We start from the raw sequence: 7,996 nt of genomic DNA on the forward strand, positions 1-7,996 counted from the left end.
CCAGAGTAGCTGTACCAGTTTGCATTCCCACCAACAGTACAAGAGGGTTCCCCTTTCTCCACAGCCTGGCCAACACCCTCTGTTTCCTGTGTTGTTGATCTTAGGCATTCTGACAGATGTGAGGTGATATCCCATTGTAGTTTTGATTTCTTTTTCCCTGATGATGACTGATGTGAAGCAACTGTTCAAATGTCTGTTAGCCATCTGGATCTCTTCTTTGGAAAAATGTCTATTCATGTCTTTTATCCATTTTTAAACTGGATTATTTCTTTTTGGGTTTTGAGTTTGAGTTCTTTATATATTTTGGAATAAAAATATTTTATCAGATATATCATTACAATTATATTCTCCCTTTCTGAAATTTGCCTTTTACTTTTGCTGATTGTTTCCTTTATAGGGCAGAAGCTTTTTAGTTCAGTGAAGTCCCAATATCTTATTTTTCCTTTTGTTTCCTTTGCCTCAGGAGACATAATTAGTAAGAAGTTGCTAAGGCCTATATCAAAGAGGTTCCTGCCTGTGTTCTCCTCTAGGATTTTGATGGTTTCCTGTCTCACATTTAGATCTTTCATCCATTTTGAATTTAGTTTTGTGTATGGCACTAGAAAGTGGTCCAGTTCCATTCTTTTGCATGTGGCTGCCCAGTTTTCCTAATACAATTTATTGAAGAGACTGTCTTTTATCCATTGGATAGTCTTTCCTGCTTTGTCAAAGATTTATTGACCATACAGTTGTACATTCATTTCTGCATTTTCTATTCTGCTCCATTGATCTTATTTCTGTTTTTGTGCCAGAAACCTTACTGTCTTGATCACTACAGCTTTGTAATATAACTTGAAGTCAGAATTGTGATGCCTCTAACACTTATTTTTAATATAGGATTGCTCTGGCTATTCAGGGTCTTTTGTGGTTCCATACAAATTTTCAGGACGTTTACTCTAGCTCTGTGAATAATACTTGTGGCATTTTGATAAGAATTGTTTTAAATGTGTAGATTGCTTTGGGTAGTATAGATATTTTAACAATATTTGTTCTTCCAATCCATGAGCATGGGATGTTTTTCCACTTCTTTTTGTCCTCTTCTATTTCTTTCATCAGAGTTTTTACGTTTTCAGAGTAAAAGTCTTTCATATCTTTGGTTATGTTTATTCCTAGATTTTTTTTTGGTGCAACTATAAATGGGATTTCATAATTTCCCTTTCTTCTGGAAAGAGAAACAGAGGAATGCAACAGATTTCTGTGCATTGATTTTGTATCTTGATACTTTATTGAACTCATTTATGTGTTCTAGTGGAGAACACTAAATGGAGTCTTTAGGGATTTTACATATAGCATCATGTCATCTGCCAATAGTGAAACTTGACTTCTTCTTTACCAATTTGGATGATTTTATTCCTTTCTCTTGTCTTATTGCTATGGCTAGGACTTTCACTACAGTGCTGAATGACAGTGGTGAGAGTGAAAAATCTTGTCCTGTTTCCTACCTGAGGCAAAAAGCTCTGTTTTTCATCATTGAGTATGATGTTCACTGTTGGCTTTTCATCAAAGGCCTTCATATATTGTGGTACGTTCCCTCTAGATCCACTTTATAGAGGATTTTTTTTTTTTATCATGAATGGATATTGTGATTTGTCAAATACTTTTTCTGAATCTGTTGAAATGACCATATGGTTATTATACCCTCTCTTACTGATGTGACGTATCATCTTGACTGTTTTACTATTATTGAACCCACCCTTGTATCCTGGGAATAAATCCCACTTGATCATGGCATTTTATATTTTTAATATGTTGTTGGATTTGGTTTGCTAATAATTTGTTGGGGATTTTTGCATCTATATTCATGACAGATAGTGGCCCGTAGTTCTCTTTTTTTGTAGTGTCTTTTATCTGATTCTGGTATCAGGGAAATGCTAGCTTTATAGAAAGAATTTGGAAGTTTTCCTTCCTCTTGTATTTTTTTTTGGAATGGCTTGAGAAGAATACGTATTAGTTCTTCTTTAAATGTTTGGAAGAATTCACCTGTGAAGCCCTCTGGTCCTGGACTTCAGATTTTTAGGAGTTTTAAAATTATTAATTCAATATCATTGCTGGTACTTTTTCTGTTCAAATTTTTTATTTCTTCCTGCTTTTTTGGTAGGTTACATGTGTCTAGGAATCATCTTGTGACAATTTCTTAAAATTAGACAATAAACCTCACTGCATAATTGACTCTACCTTGCACAAAAGATCTCTCTATAGCATGTGATGCTGTTTGGTAAATATTGTGACCCACAGTAAAACTCAAAATAGGAGACAATCCTCTCAAATGCTGCCCTTGTTTTATCAAGTAAGTTTGTGTAGTGCTCCAAATGCCTTGTCATCATCTCAATATTACATCTTTACCATAGATTTCATCTCAAGAAACCACTTTCTTTTCTCAACCACTAAAAACTCTTCATCCATTAAAGTTTTATCATGAGATTGCAGCAAGACATTCACATCTTCAAGCTCCACTTCTAATTCTAGTTTTCCTACTATTTCCACTACATCTGCACTTCCTTCCTTCATAGAATTGTTGAACCTTCAATTTGTAAAAACAGCAACATCTGTGAAATAAAATAGAATGAAATATAATAAAACCAGGTATGCTCTATTTAGAACTTCCTTCATTTTTTAACAAGGTTTCATAGTTTTTAGTTTAAAAATCTTGATTTTGGGCTCCTGAGTGGATCAGTTGGTGAAGTGTCTTCCTTAGGATCAGGTCATGATCCCAGGGTCCTGGTATTGAGCCCCGCATCAGGCTCCCTGTCAGTGGGGAGTCTACTTCTCCTTTTCCCTCTGCCCTTTCTTTCTCCCTGTTTGTTTTCTTTCTCTCATAAATAATAAATAAACAAACAAATAAATATATAACATCTTTAAAAAGTCTTGACTTTATTATCTTATTCTTAAATGTATATATATATATATTTTTTTTTAATAATAAATTTATTTTTTATTGGTGTTCAATTTGCCAACATACAGAATAACACCCAGTACTCATCCAGTCAAGTGCCCCCCTCAGTGCCTGCCACCCAGTCACCCCCACCCCCCACCCTCCTCCCCTTCCACCACCCCTAGTTCGTTTCCCAGAGTTAGGAGTCTTCCATGTTCTGTCTCCCTTTCTGCTATTTCCTACAAATTTCTTCTCCCTTCCCCTCTATTCCCTTTCACTATTATTTATATTCCCCAAATGAATGAGACCATATAATGTTTGTCCTTCTTCGATTGACTTATTTCACTCAGCATAATACCCTCCAGCTCCATCCACGTCGAAGCAAATGGTGGATATTTGTCATTTCTAATGGCTGAGTAATATTCCACTGTATACATAAACCACATCTTCTTTATCCATCATCATTCGATGGACACCGAGGCTTCTTCCACAGTTTGGCTATTATGGACATTGCTGCTATAAACATCAGGGTGCAGGTGTCCCGGCATTCATTGCATCTGTATCTTTGGGGTAAATCCCCAGCAGTGCAATTGCTGGGTTGTAGGGCAGGTCTATTTTTAACTCTTTGAGGAACCTCCACACAATTTTCCAGAGTGGCTGCGCCAGTTCACATTCCCACCAACAGTGTAAGAGGGTTCCCCTTTCTCCACATCCTCTCCAACATTTGTGGTTTCCTGCCTTGTTAATTTTCCCCATTCTCACTGGTGTGAGGTGGTATCTCATTGTGGTTTTGATTTGTATTTCCCTGATGGCAAGTGATGCAGAGCATTTTCTCATGTGCATGTTGGCCATGTCTATGTCTTCCTCTGTGAGATTTCTGTTCATGTCTTTTGCCCATTTCATGATTGGATTGTTTGTTTCTTTGCTGCTGAGTTTAATAAGTTCTTTATAGATCTTGGAAACTAGCCCTTTATCTGATAGGTCATTTGCAAATATCTTCTCCCATTCTGCAGGTTGTCTTTTAGTTTTTTTGACTGTATCTTTTGCTGTGCAAAAGCTTCTTATCTTGATGAAGTCCCAATAGTTTATTTTTGCTTTTGTTTCTTTTGCCTTCATGGATGTATCTTGCAAGAAGTTACTGTGGCCGAGTTCAAAAAGGGCGTTGCCTGTGTTCTCCTCTAGGATTTTGATGGAATCTTGTCTCACATTTAGATCTTTCATCCATTTTGAGTTTATCTTTGTGTATGGTGAAAGAGAGTGGTCTAGCTTCATTCTTCTGCATGTGGATGTCCAATTTTCCCAGCACCATTTATTGAAGAGACTGTCTTTCTTCCAGTGGATAGTCTTTCCTCCTTTGTCGAATGTTAGTTGACCATAAATTTGAGGGTCCACTTCTGGATTCTCTATTCTGTTCCATTGATCTATGTGTCTGTTTTTGTGCCAGTACCACACTGTCTTGATGACCACAGCTTTGTAGTACAACCTGAAATCTGGCATTGTGATGCCCCCAGCTATGGTTTTCTTTTTTAAAATTCCCCTGGCTATTCGGAGACTTTTCTGATTCCACACAAATCTTAAAATAATTTGTTCTAACTCTCTGAAGAAAGTCCATGGTATTTTGATAGGGATTGCATTGAACATGTAAATTGCCCTGGGTAACATTGACATTTTCACAATATTAATTCTGCCAATCTATGAGCATGGAATATTTTTCCATCTCTTTGTGTCTTCCTCAATTTCTTTCAGAAGTGTTCTATAGTTTTGAGGGTATAGATCCTTTACCTCTTTGGTGAGGTTTATTCCTAGGTATCTTATGCTTTTGGGTGCAATTGTAAATGGGATTGACCTCTTAATTTCTCTTTCTTCAGTCTCATTGTTAGTGTATAGAAATGCCACTGACTTCTGGGCATTGATTGTATCCTGCCACACTGCCAAATTGCTGTATGAGTTCTAACAATCTTGGGTTGGAGTCTTTTGGGTTTCCTATGTAGAGTATCAAGTCATTGGCGAAGAGGGAGAGTTTGACTTCTTCTTTGCCAATTTGCATGCCTTTAATGTCTTTCTGTTGTCTGATTGCTGAGGCTAGGACTTCCAGTACTATGTTGAATAGCAGTGGTGAGAGTGGACATCCCTGTCTTGTTCCTTATCTTAGGGGAAAGGCTCCATGACCAAGTAGGATTTATTCCCAGGATGCAAGGTTGGTTCAACACTCATAAAATAATCAATGTGATTCATCATATCAGCAAGAGAAAAATCAAGAATCATATGATCCTCTCAATAGATGCAGAGAAAGCATTTGACAAAATACAGCCTCCAATCCTGATCAAAACTCTTCAGAGTTTAGGGAATGAGGGAACATTCCTCAACATCTTAAAAGCCATCTATGAAAAGCCCACAGCAAATATCATTCTCAGTGGGGAAGCACTGGGAGCCTTAAATATATTTTTTAAAGTTTACATTTAGTCATGAGAGACAGAGAGAGAGAGAGAGAGGCAGAGACATAGGCAGAGGAAGAAGCAGGCTCCCTGCCAGGAGCCCAATGCTGGACCTAATCTCAGATCTTGGCATCACACCTTGAACTGAAGGCAGACACTGAACTGGTGAACCACCCAAGCATCCCAAATATTTTCTTCTTTTAAATAATTTATTTGAAAGAAAAAAACAAGACAGAGAGAGAGAGAGAGAGAGAGAGAATGCACACAAGCGGTTCTTTCTCATCTAAAAAAAAGTACTATTTTCTGAATATCTTGTTATTTCTTCCTTGATTCATTCTTATTTAGGAACTTGTTCTCTAATTTCCATATATTTGTGTATTTCTCAACTTAACTTCTGCTATTTATTTTTGTTTAATTATGCTATGTTTGGAAAAAATATTTTGTGTTTTCACTTTTTTTTTTAATTTACCAAGGCTTGTCTCATGGCCTAAACTATGATCCAGAGAATGTTTCATATGTACTTGCAAAAAATGTGTCTTGTGCCATTGCTGGGAAGAGTGTTCTATAGACATGTTAGGTCTAAGAGGTTTATCGTATTGTTCAATAGTGTATCTAGGAATTACTTAAAAGTCTCCTTCAGGTATGACATACAATTTTGCTGGACATAAAATTCTTGACTGGCAGTCTGTTTCCTTCAGTTATTGTATGCCATCTATCACTTTTGGCCTTCATTAGTTCTGGTAAGTCTCCTTTAATTTTATTGAGTATATTTTGAATCTGAGGAATCAATCATCTTTCTCTTATTTTCAAGAATGTCCCTTAATCTCTCAATAGTTTGAGTATAATGTGACTAATTAAGAGTGTCTTTTGAGTTTACCAACTTGGGGTCTGTTGAACCCCTTGTATTTGCAGCTTAGCATTTTTCATTAAATACTAAGCTCAAGCACAAGGAGCACATTTCTCCTTCCTCTACCTTTTCATTCAATTCAGACTCTACATGAACTGGATGATGCCTATAGGCATTGGTGAAGGAAACCTTTGCTCAGTTTACTGATTCAAATGCTAATCTCTTCTAGAGATACCCTCACAAATATGCCCAGAAATAACTTGTTTACCAGCTATCTGGGCATCTTTCAGCTCAATCATGTTAACACACACAGTAATAACCATCATGATAGATATCTTCTCAAGTAAACTGTAAGCTCTTGGCCACAGCTGTGTTTATTTTGTCATAACCATAGCATGAACTTAAATATGTGTTGAATAAGTAAATGAGTAGTTTAAATTAAGCTTGGCAACTTAATAATATATATCCAATACTGGAAAATATTGAAAATAAGCTTACTTTTAGTGAGCAAAATTTTCAGTGGGCACAAATAGGTTTTAGAAAAATTCCTTTCAAATTAATATTCAAAAAATCTTTCTACTGACAATATGTCTCCATTTTCTTAAGGCTTACTAACTTGCTTTTTATGATAAAAACTAATAGATATGTTTGTAGAAAAAAGCCAATTTTAGTATTATTTTCTTTATTTGTGACTTACTATATGAGAGACTCCTTTCTTTTCAGTATTGTATACTATCAATGTCTCAATAAGTTAAACTTGTCCAAGTTTCTCACCTTTACCTATTACTCTGTCCAGTTCAAATAACCACAAATTTGTTGGTTATTAAAATAAATTCTTATATAAATAAAATATACAAATGTTAAATTCATGGAAAAGATGTGATTAAATAACATATTTAAGCTTAAGCATATTATATGACATGAAACTTGAAAAACATACCAACAAAATATAGGACACATAAAAAAGTTCAGTCCTACTGTAAGACTAAAGAATCATAACTGATGCTCACAGTGATAAACTAAGGAATGGCAAGATCCTGAAAAAATGTGTGGTGGGTTTGGGGGTTTTGTTTTTCTGTTACTGTTTTTTTTTTTTGGGGGGGGGGGTTTTTTGAAGAAAGATGGGCAATGGATGAAATGTTGAACATTTATCCATATCCTAAGGTATAGGAGAAAAAAGAACTTGTAGTTTTTTGGGTTTGCTTCTTCTACTTGACAAGTAAGGAGTCACTAAATGTTCCTGAATTGTAGTTTCTTTATCTATACAATTAAATATATAAAATTATAAAGATAACTTCAAAAGATTTATGTGAATATAAAAATATTAAAAAATAATTTTAACATGCAACTACTACTACAATCAGCAACACACATTGTTGATAATTTATTAGGACTTTCCATTAATTGCCTCATTTTCTTCTCATACATACATTTAGGCATGTTCTGTATTTTTGCTTGTTACAAAGGATGAATATGAATTCTATTGAGATCATATAAGTTGCTCTTGAACACCAAACTCTACCTTTTGAGCAAGAATTTAAATGCATGCGGTTTGAAATCTTTATCCTTAACTGTAATGTGTAACATATATGAAGATTCTTTATTAGTAGCTTAATCATTTCTATGACCTTTCTAACTTATACTGAAAAAAACAAAACCCTCAGTATATTCATAAATATATAAATATAGAGCAGAACCGATAAGTACTTTTTTTTTTTTTTTTCTAAAGCCTGGTAAGGTTCAGCTGTAGTCATACAAATCAATTTGGAGTATCACTCTAATGGCAGCAAGAATCTCCAAGTG

The sequence above is a fragment of the Canis aureus genome, chromosome 4 (assembly GCF_053574225.1).
Source record: "Canis aureus isolate CA01 chromosome 4, VMU_Caureus_v.1.0, whole genome shotgun sequence".
Lineage (NCBI taxonomy): Eukaryota > Metazoa > Chordata > Mammalia > Carnivora > Canidae > Canis > Canis aureus.